The following is a 19,011-nucleotide window of genomic DNA, read 5'->3' on the forward strand; positions in this document are numbered from 1 at the left end:
TTCATTTCATGGCTTTTCGTTGCTGCATTGAAGGGAAGCTTTGTCAAGTAATGTGGGCTCTACATGTGGGCAGGTATTTTTGGCCTCGTTGCAGCTTCTACTTTTTGTTATAGAATTGCCTAGACCTACAAAGCTTTCCTGCCTTCACATTTGTTTCAGCCAGAAAAAACTTCCTCCAAAGATTTCTCCGTAGAAGTTGTTGACATTTCTGGTGTCCATGTCATGTGCTGCCCAGTACAGTCTCCCCTCCACTTTTTAATTCCAGGACTTTCGTGAACATGTTCATTTAAGACACAGCTGATATTTGCACTTCCACCGGTAGTAACTATACCACCTTGACTCTCTCTCCAATACTTTATGTGCTCTTGAGCTGGAGGTCATATATATAACATATAGTCTTCCAGATTAGCCTCTTCCTGGTGTCTGGATGCTAGAGGGCCACAACAATGGAGGTCTCTCCACGAGGAAACACTTCTCTGATATAGATACAAATGTTCTAGGACTATGGGATTGTTGACACAAATAATCAATAACCAATAAGAGAGATATTTAATGAGCTAATTTTGAGGACTAGCCTGGAAGTGTTTCCTTCTCAGGAAAGAAAGCACTCCAGAGAAGCATGGTTTACAGCATGGTTATATACTGTTTCAGAACAAAGAACATACATCAAGCATGACAGAAATACGATTTTTTTCCAAAGTCAAAAGAAGATGTTTTGCTGCAGTTTAGCACATATACAGCAGGTCAACTTGACCTTGGTTGTCTGGGAAGAAAAGCTTATCTTCAAAGAAGTACTGGTATTGGCATCAGAGAAAGGGAGACATTCATCCCTATCTTGAAAGAGTGCACTCTTTGTTTTGGGATGATGTTTGAAGCAGATGTGCAATGCATGTTTGGTGGGCCTTAAGTCAGGCTGCTCTGAGAAAAACGTTTTAGGCTGAATCAGATTTAAACCAGAATGACTTGCCCATATACCTCAATATGTGAAAATTTCTTATATTCTTATTATTTTCATCAGGATGTTTAGTCCTTTTTAAGTATTATGTGCCAATACTGCTGGCAATAGGATTGACACACTTGTATAATTGGAAAAGAATTTGTAGAAAAAAATTAATTTTCGTGTTACAAGAGCTATCAACCGAACAAAGATGAGAGAAGAAAAAAGAGAGAAAAGAGAAAAAAGCAATATTAGATTATTTTTCTTTACTTATTTCTAAAGATACATTCACATAAATGTTCAAAAATATCGATTGTTTTATCCTTTTCACCCTGAATAGAGACTACATAAAACTGTCACGATTGATAAAAATGTAAACTACATTGTCACAAGAGGGCAGCCTTTTCAAATATAATTTTGAAATAAACTGCCATGACTTCAAATAGTTCCATAGATATTTTAGGTTACATTAGAAAAAAGGGAAAAAGAATCCAAAACAAAATTAACCAAGGTGTTTGTTTTGCCAGTTTCCTTATTTAATTAGTGGTAAGTAATTGCTGAATTTAAACTATTTTACATCAAACAAATAAAACAAGCACAAAAAAAAATTTAACTGCAGTAAATGTTATTGATTTAAATGTTTTACAGAGATGCAAAAGCCTGTGGAGATAGTATTTTATATTCTGAAGTTAGAGTAATTAAAACAGTGTAGCATTGTTGTAAAGCCAGATAGTTCAATAGAACAGAATAAAAAGTCCAGAACACAAACAAGTAAGAATTTATTATACGACAGAGGAGTCATTTTAACTAACCATTTGGAAAATAAGTAAGATTCGATCCTTACCTTACCAGACAATAGCATTAATTCTAGGTAGATTATACATTTAAATGCTAAATCCAAATAAAATGCCAAAAGAAAAGCTAGAAATAGTCACATAATTTAATAATGAGAAAGCTTCCCTGAGAATGTCATCCAAGGCAGGTATCACTAAGGAGAAAATGGTAGACTTGACTACGTGGACGGTGATGACAAAATGGAGTAACATATGTCAAGGCTTCTAAAATGGAGCTGGGAAGCCATTAAGGAAGTGGGGCTTATGCACACACACCACCTCTCTACCCAGAGGGGATGTAACTTTTGAACTGTGCTTCACTGTTGTCATCTTGACCTTCTTTCAAGAAATACACTTAGTCCCATAGATAAGAACTTTCTGCCATAGAGATGGCCTTAGCAACCAATCACATATAACTAAGAATTAACAGTTGTTGCCAGCACCAATCACAAATTTTGCAAAACAACCTGTGTAACATCTCTTTTCGCCTTTATATGCCCTTGCCTCCTTTGTCTTCCTTGGAGCGTAGTTTCAGTTTGCTGCCGAAGGCTACTCTCCCAGTTTGTAAACTGTATAAGCAGTAAAATTTTCCTAACTAAATTCTTGTATTCCAGAGATTTTTGTTGACAAGTACAAACTGTAAATTCTCCAGCTCAAAGATTCATAAACGAAACTGAAAGCAAATAACAAACAGGGAAAGTGTATTTGCAACAATTACAAATGCCAATGGGTTAATATTCCTTATTTATGAGGAATTGTTAAAAATAATTAAGAAAAATATGATCCCCCAATAGAAAAAAATGGACAAAGAATTTAATTCACATAGACCAGAAAATGATCAATAAATAAAAAAAAAAGATTCACCCCCTTTTTCCCCATAAATTTCATTTATAATAAAATATATGAAAATTTAAACAACAAAATAACATACTTGGCTTACTATGTTAGTGATTGGCAATTATAAAAGAAATTAAATGCCTAATGAGGGTAAAGTTGTTACAAAATGAGCTGTCTCATATTGTCATGGACTGAATGTTTGTGTTCCCCTAAAATTCATACATTAAAACCCCAGCCCTCAGTGTGATGGTATCAGGAGGTGGGCCTTTGGGAGGTAATTAGGATTAGATGAGGTCATGAGGGTGGAGCCCTCATGAATGGGATTGGTGCCCTTATAAGAGTCGTGAGAGATCCTGCTTCCCCTCTCTGCTCTCTGCCAGCTGAGGATACAATGAGAAATCAGCTGCCTGTAACCTGGAAGAGGGTTCTCACCAGAACTCGACAATGCTGGCACCCTGATATCCAGCCTCCAGAAGTGTGAGTAACAAATTTCTTTTATTTATAAGACACCTGTATATGGTACTTCGTTATACCAGCCCAAACTGACTAATACTGCTGATAGAAATGTAAATTACCATAATCTTTCTGAAGAGAAAACCCAACCCATAAATGTTAAGCAATTTACCCCCAGTAACAGATTGGAAGTGACTGAACTCAGATTTTAACACAGAGATCACTGCCAGTTAGACCTATGGTCTTTACTTTACAATAAATGCTTGGATTTAAGGAGTGTATTATTTAGAATCTAAAGCAAAAAGCTAAACAACAAGAATGAATTTATTGTAAATCGACAGAGTCTTAGGTAAATTCTTGACCAGTCTTAAACACCTTTTTTTTTGCTGAGGAAGATTCGCCCTGAGCTAACATCTGCTGCCAATCTTCCTCTTTTCATATGTGAGCTGCTGCCACAGCACGGCCCCTGACAGAGGAGTGGTGTAGGTCTGTGCCCGGAAACTGAAGCTGAGCCGCCAGAGCAGAGCATGTTGACGTTAACCACTAGGCCACTGGGGCTAACCCGTAAGTGCCTTTCTTACTCTCTTTTGTGTCTGCTTTCCTCTGCACATCTATGTTACTCTATTTTGTAAAGGACTTGATCTGTTTTTCTTATCCACAAGATGAAAAGCTGCTACAGACAGCTCCTGAATATACATTTTCTGAATACAGCCACTCTCTTTCCCTTTTGTATTTTCCAGCAGAAGAGATCATGACTGAGCCACCTTGGATTGGGTGCCAATCTGGACCAAGCACTTTAGGCCAGAAGTGAGAGATGGCAAGGGAGAGGCTTTGTTTGAGTATTTGTACAATTAGCTGCTTTAAACATCTATGACTAAGGAAACAGTGTCCTTCTATCAAAACTGGTCTTTAAATGAGATTATTAAATGCGAGGCAATCTGCAATAGGTGTGCAGATGTAATCAGGTTCCTGAACTTCAAAATGGAGGACTAGACTCTTCGAAGACTCTTCACACTGAATTTAACAATTCCACCTTGTAAAGCCTCTTGTCAGGGAGCTGGCCACTCTTCCTGGGCAACAACCCTGCTTGATATTGTACCTTTCTTTCAAATTTCAATACAGTCAACATGCCTCAATTGCAGGTTTCTTTAAACAAGTGACATAAAAATTTACCAAAGCAAAACCAAAAAGTGAAGTATTTAAAAATCATTAAGAATATGGCATTTCATTGTCACTCATCTACACAGGAGGTGGTTTTCTTGCGTTTAAAATTTTTTTTTAATTCAGTTTTTGGTTTGTTTTTTTGCTACTCATGCCTGTCTTCTTAAATACACAAACATGTGCACTCCGCTAATCCTTTTAAAATTTCTTGTGTTCGTACTTCCTAAATGGTGCATATTATATGAAGAAAAGAGAACCGAAACTTGAAGAACAATGGAACTGGAATAGGATGAGTAGGGGATCAAAGAATAAAAAAGCAGTTTTGTTATAAAATGGTTCCCTTGCACAGACTATTGTAGGAAAGACTGCATTTAATTTACCCAAAGTAACTTTAACAGATTTGAAATTTATACTAAATTAAGGCAGTCTTTACAGAGTCTCATTTTCAGTCACATTGACCATTAGGCCCAGGTTTATATCTAGAAGAAGTGACAAGGAAATCAATTCTGGCAGGAGGTAATTATGGTATCTGTTAAACAAATGTCCATTCAAAAGGACTGTCCAGGTATTATATATCCTGCAAGCAAATCTTTAGGACCAACAGTGTAGTAACATATTCAGGGCACTGGAACAGGTCTTACAAGACTTATATTCTAGATTTTCTCTGCTGAAAAAACACGTGTATTTTTGGCAGCTGAACTTCAGCTTCCTCATTTGCAGGGTGTTTTTCTCAGGACTAATGTCTGGCATGTAGAAGCCTGAATAAATAGTAGTTATTGTGATTATTAGCCTTTTAAAGCTTCAGTCCCTTGTTCATTCATTCATTCATCATTCATTCATTCATTCCTACTCTCACAATCAAGTAATGAACATCTCCAGCAGTAAACAAAGAAAGTTTGACTAACGTTCATTTCTACTATTGCGTGAAAATTTAGTTCTTTGAAGTAGTTCAGTGAATTTATCTTCAGTGTTCTTCAGAAAAGTACATTATGGTATCCTGCATAATTCTTTCATAAGGTTCCCAATTACTTCTAGGGTACAGTGGATCAGAATGATTCTCTTAGTCCTACTTTGATGGGGGACAAAGAGGGAGGAAGCTGCTGTGTGGGCAGCTGGATAATCTGTGGGTAGAAGGTGGAGGTGGCACCAGTTTATGAAAAAGTCAGACCTTAGATTGTCATCAAAGTAACAGCTTGTAATTGCCTCTCTCCCATTTTCACATACAACCCACACGCTGACATTTTGGAGTCTCTTTTCTTCTTCTTTTCTGAATATGACTTTATTTTAATCAGATTCTACCTGTGTGCCCATATTCTGAGGGAGGAAGTTGGGGCAAAAGGCTGGTCTGATTTGCCATCCAAAATCTTGTGACACGGCCTGGGCTTTGCCACTACCTAGGGATGAGGGTTTAAGCTCAGGAGATTTTAATTGAATTTTCAAACCTTATGATTACTAATTTAAGAATCTCTAGTTAAAGAAACATGCCAGTTTTCCTGACCAAAGTATTATACAGACATTTGAGTAAATAAAAAAATTACAATCCATGTCTAGACATGCATACAGAGGTGTATGTTAGTTAAACCAAAAATGTCTCCACTCATAATAAATACAGTTTAAGGGTTACTGAATTTTACCCATTTAAGAAAGACTTATTTTTTTCAAAATGTAGTATCAGGTTTCTTATATTAATATAAACAGGCAACTATATTTGCTATTAAAGGGGCCAACCACCCACCAGAATGGTATGTATAAGGATTACTTTAAACTGAAAACATCTGAACAAACAGCAGCCTCAGAAAGAAACTTTGTCTAAACTTCTCTTTACTCACTTAAGCAGAGCCATAAACCCCCCTCTGAAGAAGTTTCCTGTTCTGGAGAAGACTGATCCTCAGCACTGGAATGTGAGAGTTCAGTGGCCATAAATTCCCCTTTGGGAAAGCTTCCAGCCAGAAAGGAGACTGCCCATCAACACCTGGATAAAAAAATTTGTAAATGAGCCCAATAGAACCTTCCATCCTTTCCCACTGAAGCTTTAACCACTCTCTCTTTTGTTAAGCTGTTATATAAGGGTATATAAACCATTACCCCTGGCAATTTGAGGAGCCCCTCCTTATAGAGTGCTCCCACATACATGTGAATTAAACTCTTCTCCTATATGATGGTTAATTTTTTGTGTCAACTTGACTGGGCCACAGGTTGCCCAGATATTTTGTCAAACATTGTTCTGGGTGTTTCTATGAGAGTGTTTTCGGATGAGTCTAATACTTAAATTGATTGAGTACAGCAGATTACTCTCCCTAATGTGGGTGAGCCTCATCTAATCAGTTGAAGGCCTGAATAGACCAAAAGGCTGACTTTTCCCGGAATAAGACGGAATTCCTCCTGCCTGGCTGCTTGCAAGCTGGGGCATTGTTTTTTTATGGCCTTCAGACTGGATGAACACTGTTGGTTCTCCTGGTTCTCAGGCCTTCTGAGTTACACTGGAACTACATCATTGGTTCTCCTGGGTTTCCAGCTTGCTGACTACAGATCTTGAGACTTGTCAGCCTCCATAACCATATAAGTCAATTGCTTATAATCAATCAATCGATCAATCCTGTCAGTTCTGTTTCTTTAGATAACTCTAATACATCCTGTTAATCTGTATCTTGTCAATTAATTCACAGGCCCCACCCACTTGGACGTAAATTGGTAGAGGAAAAATTTTTCTCCCAATGGTTTTGATGATGAGGATGGGGTAATTGGGACTCCCCGCTCACTCTGGAGGCTGCAGTTGAGATTTTGAAACCTCTGACCAAGTCATAGAAAGTAAGCTTTCTTAACAGCCAGATTCCTGGATCCCTTCTCAGGGTCCAGTCAAACAAGGGTAGTGAGAACCTTCCCTTGACTTTTCTAAAAGGAGAATATCCGTAATTTAGATTTACAGGGGAAAACTTTTTGGTTAGAACTAGTTTTTTGGATATTATGATTCTTGGTTTGGTTTAGTCCTTCCCAGGGATAGCCATTGTGTGCATTTGTCATTGTCTTTTGTGTTACTGTTCTGTATTGTGCTCTCTAAAAGTGTTGTTTGTCATAAAAATGAGAGTCATAGGGTAGAACACAGGCACGGGCTCTGTTGTGTGAGCTGGCCTAATAGACCATGAGGAGTGAGTTTGTGGTTCTTACTGGACTGCCATCCGCTTGGACAAACTTGCTGTGAGCCACCTATAAAACTGGATGAGGCTGTCCTTTCATCCTGATTTTGTGTCCTGAGAGCTTGACTTGGGTCCAAAGAGGGTGTTCTAATTTTCTGCCTGCTGTGGGTACAGATTGATGGGTCTCTGTCTGGAGATGACCAACTGTCAGGTTGGGGTCCTGAGACATTGCCAGCTCTCAGAGGATTGTCTAATCTAAAACTTTTCCTATCTCATGGCGTTTGTAGTGCTGAGAATTCCCCTTCTCAGAATTGCCCACTCGGCATCATGGATCAGCAGGTCCATGGATTGGAGGCGTCACACTTTTGTGGGAGACTGGAGTACCATTCTTACTGCCTGTGGCAAATTGTTGTCCTTTTTTTCCAGGTATCTTTGAAAGTGACTTTGGATTATGGGGACTGTATCATCTGTGCCCTCTTCAGGGACAACTCTCATGTAGATAGTTAAAATATATTCTAATCCTGGAAGGTTACCTCCAGGTCGTCCCATAAAAAGACTTGCTGGTTTGTGTCACATTTGGAACAGGTGTACTTATGCAGATTCTAATTGTCAATGGCCAGACAATGGATCCTTTGATTTAGAAAAGCTTTTATATTTAAGGGTATTTATTGAGAGCTTTCATCTTAAATAAATGCCTTCTTGGTTCCTCTCAGGATCAAATTGAAAAGAGGGCACAAAAAAGTTCACAGCTGGCCTAAAAGTCTTCCTTACAAAACTAAGGGGCAGAAGTCAGACTTAGAACAAAAATTAAAGTTCACCATAAATTCTCCTCCACCTCCCTCCTATACTTGCCTTTGCTTGTAACTCCCTATCTTTGAAACCCCAAAAAGGCCTTTTAGATCTCTGGACCCCTGTCCCAAACCCATCCCACCCCTGAAATCCAGCTCCACTTCCTCAACCAATTCTTTTAATCTCTGAAACTTCTCCAGCTTCCCCAGAAAATCTCTTGACCTCCCAACGGCAAGCTTTAACCTCCCTTTCCTTACAATTACAAGAGGCTCTCTAACCTGACCTCAAAACCTGAAGCAGTCAAGTCACTCATGTGACTGCTGTCAACCAAGAAACAGCTCTAGCTGAAGCCCCAGAGATGCACAGCAAGGCTCATTTTACTGTCCATTATAGTTCCACCTACTTTCTGTGACTTTGCAATCAGGCCCAAAACAATCAGGCCCAACTGCCTCATGCCTGCCAATAAAAAGCCCATTACTCAGGTATCCTGCATCCCCAGTGCAAAGAACACATGAACTAGCACAGCAGCAGATCTTCTAAATTACAAAACCCTTTACTCCCACTTTCTGAAGATCCTACCACATCTAAAGAAGAACTAGAAAGATGAGTGGCCAATCACAATCCCACTCATAGGGACCTCAACTAGCTGTCAAAGGGTGTCCTTCCCAGCTCTGATTATATTGTAGTCATATGACAGTCCAGATGGCCTCCTGAAGAAAATCCTCTTCACTTGAGGATACGGATGGCCAGACTCTCTCCTGGGCCCTCCTACAAATGATCAAGAAATGACCCACTTGGTCGCTGATATTCAGGCCTGATAGGAGCCACGAGAGAAGCCTTCCCTCCAAAAGTTAACTGGGCTAAAGTAAAACTATGTGCTCAGAAGGAAGGAAAATATTCTAAAGCCTTTGTGGAATACAGTATACAAATATTCCAAAGTCACAACTCCCCTAAATCCAGAGGCCTCAGCAGACAGGAATTTTTTGATTTCTGTCTTAATTGAAAATCTTCTCTCTGATATAAAGAAGCAAGTCTAAAATAATGTAGTTGGATGGGCAGGCTAGCCCCTTACTATTATCACTGAGGCTGCCCTTCAATTCTTTAAAAACAGCTCGCAGTAAAGCAGGAGAAAGAAAGAAAGAAAAACAATGGTCCTTGTCTTATAACTGAAGTTTTTGTACAAACAAAACATGACTTTAATAGAAACCCAAGACCCATCTATCCTTCTTACCAACCACAGAGCCGTGCCTTTTCATCTCAGGACACTTGCAGATACTATAAGAAGCCAGGACATTAGAAAAAGGAATATTCTATGCTTGAAAGAAAAGACAACCTAAATAGCAATTACTCTAGACCTCAGCATCCTCAGATGGTCCTCAGAAGGTCTGTTTTTCCCCTTACATGGGTCAATTTTTCATAAGCCCCACCAACTGACAGGGTCAGTCAGTTCTTAGTTGCACCCCTAGAATTCATCATTAAAATTACAATAGAGGATCAAGAACTGGATTTTTTAAATTGATACTGGTGTGACTTTCTCTTCCATCTGCTCTGAGGGTTTATCTTTACCTCTCACCTCTAATGCTATTCAAGCTATTGGAGTCTCTGGGCAACTTATTTCACTGCCTATGTCCCAGGCTACTCTGATATCTTTAGGGCGTCTTAATACTCATCATTCTATTTTGGGCTCTGACTCTTCACCAACAAATCTTTTAGGTTGAGATTTATTATGTGAATTAAATGCTAACATACAATGCAATGAAAAGGGCATCTTTATTTACCTGTCCTCAGACAAAATCTCAACCTTCCTACTATCCCTAATAGAGACCTACTTTCCTTCGTTGAGGAAAACAGAGACCTATGATCCTCTGAAGAAGATCAACGTTAAAAGATGTCCCAATTAGCTTTTGGGCCTTGCATGCAAGTGAGGTTGGATAACTACTAAATGCAGAGCCCATACACATTCCCTGGGAAAAAAGCAGATCTTTCATATCTGTAGTCCAAACTCCCCACTCTTGAGATGCAGGACAAAGAATTAAACATATAATGGACTCCTTTTTACAATAAGGTGTCCTTATCTTCACCTTTTCCCCCAGAAATACCCCAATCTTGCCAGTAAAGAAAGGAGTAAAATTTTATTCTGGAATAATTCAAATCTATCGATTTGTGTAAGATCTAAGAGCAATAAACTCCATCCTGATCCCTCGCCATGCCATAGTCCCTGACCCAGCCACCATCCCTACTTCAATCCCTGCTGATCCAACCTGGTTTCCAGTAGTTGACCTCTGCTCAACTTTCTTCTTGATACCACTGTACCCTGACTCAATCTCTCTTTGCAATCACGTTTAGAGGAAGACAATTAACATGGACTGGCATACCTTAAAGATATTGCGAGTCCCCTTCAATATTTTCCCAATTCCTTATAGCCAACTTAGACACTATAACCTTTACCCAAGTCTCCACTCTTGTCCAATATGTTATGTTGATGATCTACTTTGCAATCAAACTAAACAGAGTGCTCTTCAAAACTTCCTCACTCTCCTGGGTACTGGCTGACTGAGGTTATAAAGCCTCCAGACCTAAACTTCAATGGGTACAAACAACTGTTACCTACTTAGGCCATGAAATAGCTCAGTGCATTCCAAAACTCACCTCAAAATGTCTTGAATCAATTTTGTCCATCTCTCTTCCAAAGACAAAGAAACAATTATGCCAATTCTTAGGGGCAGCTGGCAATTGCCACCAGTAGATTCCCAATTTTGCTGCCCTTGTCAAATCCCTCCTTGTCAAAACCCTTTTTCTGAGAGGAGGGCTCTCTACACAGCTCTTTTCCTGGCCCTCTGAGGCACTGGCTTCTTTTGAAGCTGGCATATAAACCCTTACCTTTGGCTGTTCAAGGAGCCACTCTTTATAGAGTGCTACCACATACACGTGAATTAAACTTCTCTTAAAATTCATTAATTCGGACAGAATTAATTCAGACAGAATTAATTTGTCTGCTGTCAATTAATTCATAGGCCCCAGACCACGTAGACCTAAGTTGGTAGATAAAGTTTTCCTCCCAACACTATCCAGTAATTGAGACTCTCTCTCTTGAATACGTACTACTTCTCCTCATGACGTTAAACTTAAATATCTCCATAAAGAAAAACAAATTATAGCTTCATAATTTGAAAAAGGGATTCATTTTCTTATTTTTTTGTGTCCACAATTTCAAAAAATAGTTTCTTATAGATCAGTGTCCTGTAAGATGGGTGGCTTTGGAGTCACCAACTACCTTGCAACAGGACTCAGGTTGAATTTCTCACCGTCCCATAGAGAGGTTGAAGAATGGACTTCATTGGTGAAACTTAGAGCAAAACAGGAGAAGGTATGGTTTACTGTGCTCCCATTATTCCCTCGAAGAAGCTGAAGTTGTGCGCTTATGGGTTTGTGTGCCATTGCAGGGGCCACTGCTGCCCTGAACTTGAAGACCTTGGGCACATGGGAAGTTGCAGCTGGGGTGGTGGAGGTGGGAGGAAGCCACGTGTTCCACAGAAAACTGAGCTTGAGTTTAACCCTTCTGGCTGGAAGAAGTAGTAGGAAATCCTTATTTTGGCTAGCTCCTTGTCAAAGTGCGTACTTGGGTAGTTTTAAGAAAATCCTGCTCCTTGCAATAACAGCTGGCAACTTACTTTCCTTAGAGGTGCATTCATCTATTTTCTTAAATTTTTTTATGACAGCAGACAAATTTCTTATGCTGTTTTAAAATGCATCATATTACTTGAGATTCCCTTGACTTAAATTTTAGCTGGCTTTTTAATTTCTACATGCCATCATCTGTATCTTACTTTAGTTCCTTCAATTCCCCTAATTTTATTTGCCATATTCCAATTACACTTTTAATTTTTTTTTTTACCTCTAAACCGTACATTTTGCTGGGAAATAACCTTATTTCAGATGTTTCAAAATGCGACTCATTGTTCTAAATTCAAGTTTAAAGGACCACCTTCATAAAATTTACTTTGTCACCTCAGGTAGAAAGGGAATCTACTTCATTTGAGCCCCTAGCTGTCTGCACTGTTCATTTTATGTAGAAGGCTGGCATTTCCTTCAACTTAATTTCTGAATCAAACTGTCATTCCAATGGGTGGGGGGAACACAGTCAGTCAGTTGGAGTATTCACTGCCTTCATCAGGACTGCATCCTCCACAGAGTTGCCTAATATAGGAACATAGTTGCTGTTTTGCTATAAAAAAACCTTCATGCAGGCATTTAGAAAGAAACTCAAAATTGCTTACACTGTATGAAAATCTAAAGATTTACCTCCTCATATCCTAATAAAGTACTCCATGAACCAAGATTTATATGTAAAATTGAATCTGGTAAAACTCTATAAGAAAACATGATAGATTTTTCTTAATCTTTGACTGTGAAAGGTTTTCCTAAGCATGATAAAAATCCCAGAAACCATAAAAAGGGTTGATATGTTTGACAATATATTAACTAAATGAAAATTAAAATCTTCTGTTCTGGAAAGAAAACACAAAAAAACAAACTGGAAAATTATTTGAAACATATATAACAGACAAAGAGCTAATTTTCTTAAGATGAAAAGAATTTTAGAAATCAGGAAAAACAGAACTTCTTTTTAAACCTCACGTATTGAGACCAGAGTTTTCTCTCTTCTTCCTCCAAAACCCAATTAAATCAAGAGTAAAGAATTTTCAAAAAAAAAAAAATTAAACCACAAAGAATGGGAAAAGAGACAACAGCAAAATTTTAGACATTCTTTAGGTCTTAAAGAAAACAAACCAACCAACTCCACAAAAATCTTCTTTAATCCCATGCCTTCCTTGAGTTATGGTCCTATTTCTCTTCTCCCTTTCACAGCAAGACTCTTGAATAAGTTACCTCTTCTTGCAGTCTCCCAGTTATTTCCTCCATTGTCAGTTGAAATCACTCAGACATGCTGTTGCCAGAATCATTTCTCCAAAATGTATTATATGAAGGATCATTGCTAAATCCAATGATCAATTCTGAGTCTCATCTTACCTGACTCATCAATAGCATTTGACACAACTAATCACTTCCTCCTGGAAACACTTTCTTCACTTGGGTTCCCGTACACCGCATCCTGCTTGTCATTCTACTTTGCTGGCTGTTCCTCCTTATCTCCCTAATGTACAAATACTGGCAGTACTCAGGGCACAGTCCTTGGGCCTCATCTCCTTCTTATCACATGCACTTTCTGGGCGATCTTATCCAGTCTCAAGTCTGGAAATACTGTTGATGTGCCAGTAATTCTAATGTTTAAATCTTCAACCTAGACTCCTCCCCTGGACTCCAGACGTGTGTGTACACGCTTCTTGATATCTCCTATTAGATGTCTAATGTGCAAATCATAATGAACATGTCCAAAATTCTGCTCCTGATCTTCCTCCAAAACTTGCTCCTCCGTAGTTTTCCCCATATCAGTAAATGATAACTTCATTCTTGCAGATGATCTGACCGAAAACCTTGAGTCATTGTTGACTCTACTCATTCTCTCTTTCCCAAAGTTAGAACGCTTAGTGAATTGTCATCTCCACCTTCAAAATCTATCCAGAATCTGACCACTTCTTACTACTTCCATTGCTACCGCTTTGATCTAAGCCACCATCTTCTCTTGCCTGGATAACTTCAATAGTCTCAATATTTCTGTCCTGTCATACCCTCGCTCCTCACCCCCCCTTCTCAAAACATCCCTACTAAGAGTGTAAGTAAAGTGCTTACAGTGGCCTATAACGTCCCATTATCTTCTGATCTCATCTCTCCCTTGACCAACTTCCTCCACCACACTGACTTCCTTCCCTTTCTTTCAGGCATGCTTCTTCCACGGCGCTTTTGCATCAGCTATTCCCTCGGCCTGGAGCGCTCTTCCCTCAGATATTCACATGGCTTACTTGCTCTCCTGCTTTTGCTTTTTATTCCCTGAACATTTCCCTGTATTTTTTCCTCAGCGGTTATCATTTATTAACTTCTAACTTCATGGTTTTTTTGTCTTGTTTATTCTATCTTTCTACCAGAATGTTCCATGAGAGCAGAGATTTTTATTTTTCATCTATGCCATATCCCAAGCCCCTGTATTGTTAAGAGGAGGGGGTGGTACTGACAAGAGGCAAGCCATTTTACTTGTATGGGCTCAAAACTTGGAGCCACCCCTCCAGGGAAGGGTGAAGAGCAGGGGTAAAAATGTGAGAATGGCTGCGAGTTGGTATAGAAAGTTGTTAGGCTCCTAGATCCCTTCCTTTCTTCTGTATATTCAGGTGATTGCCTCCCTCCTCCCAGGACTTATTTTCTTGAGCAATGGAGGCTCTCATGTGCTCCCATTGCACCGTGTTTACCTCAATTTTGTTATAACACTATCTGAAGTCACCTTTCTTACTGTCCATCATCTATGCCAGGGGACCATAAGCTCCTTGAATGTTGGGACCATACTCTTTCAGTGATGCAGCCTCAGCACCCCAAATGTGTGTTTAGAATGATACTCATTCATTGTTGATTGATTTGCTTAATGAAAACTCCCAGCAGGAAATGAAGAGAACCTGAACGAGGTCACAATGAGGAGCTAATGACCACTTAGGAACAGTGAGGGGAATTGTCTAGAATAACTCCCAGGGTTTTGATTGGCATGCAGGGAGTCTGCAATGTTTCCCTTGTGATTAACATGGAGGTGGGATAAAATAATTAAGATGTTGTCAGCCAGGGGTAGGTGGCTGGGGTGAGGGTTATTTTCCTATCCAGGATATTACCACTTTTCTCATACAGAAATAGAAGCAAAGACATTATTAGGATTAAATAGTAAGTGCATTGGACTATCAACACTATTCATTTAAAGAATGTTTTCATTTATTAAGCTCCTCAAGCAAGGTCAAGTAGTTGAGCCAATTATTGTTAAATTTAGGTTTCTCGCAGTAGATGATATAATATAGGCCTATTGGGCTCAATCCTTCCCAGAGTTTATAACACAGGAAATATATTAGTATTCTTCCAGACTGGTTATGTTCTCTAATTACAATGCAAATAGCATGTGTGTTCCTTAATCCTTACATAACTTGTTGATGATATAACAAGATAGTATTAGAAGCTCAAAAGGAAGTTTTACCAGGAACCAGATAGTAGATCACTTGCTAAGGCAGTTTTTGCCTGCACATAAAGCAATTTTTTCATGTTGGGAATGATTGGGAATAAAGAGACTTAGTTAGCCCACAGCTGGGGCAACATGTGACCTTGTAGAACTCATTGTCATCAGGCAGAAAAACACCACTAACCACTTCAGCAAATATCGCTTAGTGCAAACTGGTGAGGCTGTGCTTGCTGAACTTCCCCAGGCTTGAGGTAGAAGCAGACATTACCTTTGTTTAAAAGATGCTTTTTTGAGCTTTCTGCAGTAAAATATAACTTCTACAGAGATTTATATATTAGTGCTCATTTTCATCAAAATCACACCCAGGCTATTAATTCACTTTTCTTGATGGGAAATAAATTAGCGAGAGACAGACTCTTACTTCTGGTGTAATCAGCTTTACTAAGGTCTACAGGAATAGAAAATAGAGGTAGAATATTGATAAATAAATGACAAGCAATAGGATGTATTGGAGTATATGAGGAAGCCATTTGGGTTAAAACTAATTCGGCCTGACCTTGATTTTCCAAAAGAGCCTGATGTGGCCTATTGAGCATGCACTGTATATCGCTTTAAATATTTACTATATCCCAAAGACAAGAATGATGCCCTTCAAGATAGGGATGTTGGGAGGCCGGCCCAGTGGCAGAGTGGTTAAGTTCGGCATGCTCCAATTTGGCAGAGGTTCACGGGTTTGGATCCCAGGAGTAGACCTACAGTGGTCTTCAGCCATGCTGAGGTAGAGACCCCCATACAAAATAGAGGAAGACTGGCACAGATGTTAGCTCAGGGCGAATCTTCCTCACCAAAAATAACAAAAGAAAAGATAGTGATGTAACTTCCCCCCATGCTGGCATTTTTTTAAGGCTAGGCATCTCTCCATAAACTAAGGATTAATTGCTAACCTGCTGTGCTCACCTTGTGACCACTGACCTGCTGACCACTGATCTGCTGTGCCAGCTAAGCATCTCATGACAATTGTAAATGGGACATTCCTATCATTGTGATGTATGTTCTTTGTTCCAAGATGGCATATAACCACTCTGTACATTCCGCTTCTTTGGTGCCCTTCCTTCCTTGGGGAAGGAAGGCCCAGGGCTAGTCCTCACACCTGGCTCATAATAAACTCACCCCAATTTTGATTTATAGATTGATTATGGATTATTTCCATCAACAGTATGGACACTTTAAAGGACTTGATCTTTGACCAGATCTGTGTGGTTGCAGTTGGTGTTCCACAAGTTTTTTGGTATGATATTCTAGGAGCCAACTCTACTGCTCCAGCCTTCCTTCCCTTCCTAGGGAGGGGAAGATGGAGAGCCAAACAGCCAAGCTCTCCTCCAGGAGTAGCTATTTAAACCATATCTGCTGTGAGCTACACCCACCCTGAAGGAGAATACGCCCAGTCCTTAAACATATGGTGCTCAACAAATGTCACTCCTATCTCTTCATTCCGTATGGGGCTATTTCTATTCTTTAAGTCCCTGACATCAAGAGTTCTTCCTTCTCATTGAAGCATACAAGTGGGCTAAGATGGACTGAAACAGTCTCTGTTAAGTCACTGAGGTGAGGTCAACAACTGTCACAACCTTTCAGCAACTGGTCCATAGTGGAATATTGGCCCAAACTGGTCAGAGAAGAAAATACTCGGTGAGAAACGTAATTAGGGTAAAATCAAAGTGTCGAGTTTGTAGTGCTAATGAGATACCTAGGTAGGTATCCTAGGTATCTCATTAGGCAGTGGAGAGAAAGTCTTGGGATACAATTTTGGAAGTATTGGCAAGAGAGATGAATCTCACTTTCTAATCACTCATAAATTTATTAGTATTTAGCTATACAAAGGAAGAGGTTGACTACATGTCAGTGTCAAATGTCCCCGTACCCGGACAGTGCTAAAGAAAGTGTAATAATTCTTAATCCTTTTCTGTCATTAAACTCTAAGCAGGTAGCCAAAAACATTATTACATCAGAATTTTATAATAATCATGTTACAATCAAGTAGTTATTGCTTATAATAACTGCATTTAACGCTAAGATTTCAAAGGTGATATACTTGTCTTAACAGCTACACATTTGAAATCATAGCTCAGGATGCGTCATTTCAGCAAAGATTTCCAGGGTGTGTTTCACACTCATCTTTTTGATCAACTTTAATTCTAAGTAATTTTTCTCGTTTTGCCACTGCCTGATGCATTACAGAAACTCATTAAAAAAAAAATAGTGACTATGAGAATAAAAAGATGACTAACTTTGTTCTCAAATTCCAAGCTTCTTCTAGCATTTGAAGTAGAATGTGTATGTACATACAAATAGATTTTGAAAGTGGTGAATTAAAATTGGAAAAATAAAACCCTCTAAGGCAAATAATTTAAATAATTTTTAACTCAAAGACATAGCATTGGGAAAATTGATAATTTAAAATTATATAGGATTGTAGATGACATTAACATTTTAAGGGAAGTTTTATATTTTCTAGCAATGAAATATACCAGGGTAAATAGCTGAATTTGCCTTCGTTGGTTCAAATTTGTTGACATGCTAAAGTTGATATCCAGGTAATTCCTGCCTGTGATGGAAGAAGTTGCAAGAATTCCTTGCAGTTCTAAGATATTAGTTCATGTAACAGTATTTCAATATAATTTTCTTATAAATATGACACTCTTATTTGCTAAGAGATATTTCTTATATACATATTTCCTATAATGCCAATTACAGTGAAATAATTTAGGGCTAAGCTAAACTGTAAGGTATAAGAATTGAAGAAAAGGCTGAGGTGAAGTTAACGTGTTTAAATACATATTATTTTCTATTTACACAGAAACATATTTTTCCCTTTGGCATGATTCTACATTGCAAAAATGTGAATTCAAAAAGAAAAAAATGTCATCTTTTTTTCGTTTGAATATTCAAGAACATAAAGGTATACACATCCAGCTACAACAAGCAGAATTTAGTTGCATGATTCTACATTGCAAAAATGTGAATTCAAAAAGAAAAAAATGTCATCTTTTTTTCGTTTGAATATTCAAGAACATAAAGGTATACACATCCAGCTACAAAAAGCAGAATTTAGTTACATGATTCTACATTGCAAAAATGTGAATTCAAAAAGAAAAAAATGTCATCTTTTTTTTGTTTGACTATTCAAGAACATAAAGCTATACAGATCCAGCTACATCAAGCAGAATTTAGTTTTTCATGTTGATCAGATGAAGATAGACTAATATTTACACTTAAAACTCTACTGCATTGTATATTTATAACCATAAGTTAAATTCAGTTACTCATTTTCCTAAAAACATCTTTATTATTTTAAATAATAAAGATCTATGAAGTTTTATGCAACATGCAAAAGAAATATCGAAGCATGGCTTTTCCTACTGAATTGGGTGGTTAACTCTCAATGAAGTTGCATGATTCTTTCAATTAGCTTTAGTAAATAATTATTTTCATGATTCTAGTCTATGATGAGCTACGAAGTTAACAGAAATGTCCAAATAAACCATTAATTTTACATGTAGTCTATTTATCTTCTAAAAATAAATGAACCAGAAATAGGAAACTTAATTTGATGATAAATATTAAATATCATACATTAATGAAATATCGTTCTATTTATCATCAAGATTTAAATATGTCAAATATACCCTCTCAAACCCAGTTGGCAAAAGAGGTGGATAATAAATACTGATACAGCCAACTAATTTTCATGAAATACAATTA

This window comes from Ceratotherium simum, chromosome 27, assembly GCF_057802395.1.
Source record: "Ceratotherium simum simum isolate JZ-2026a chromosome 27, ASM5780239v1, whole genome shotgun sequence".
Taxonomy (NCBI): domain Eukaryota; kingdom Metazoa; phylum Chordata; class Mammalia; order Perissodactyla; family Rhinocerotidae; genus Ceratotherium; species Ceratotherium simum.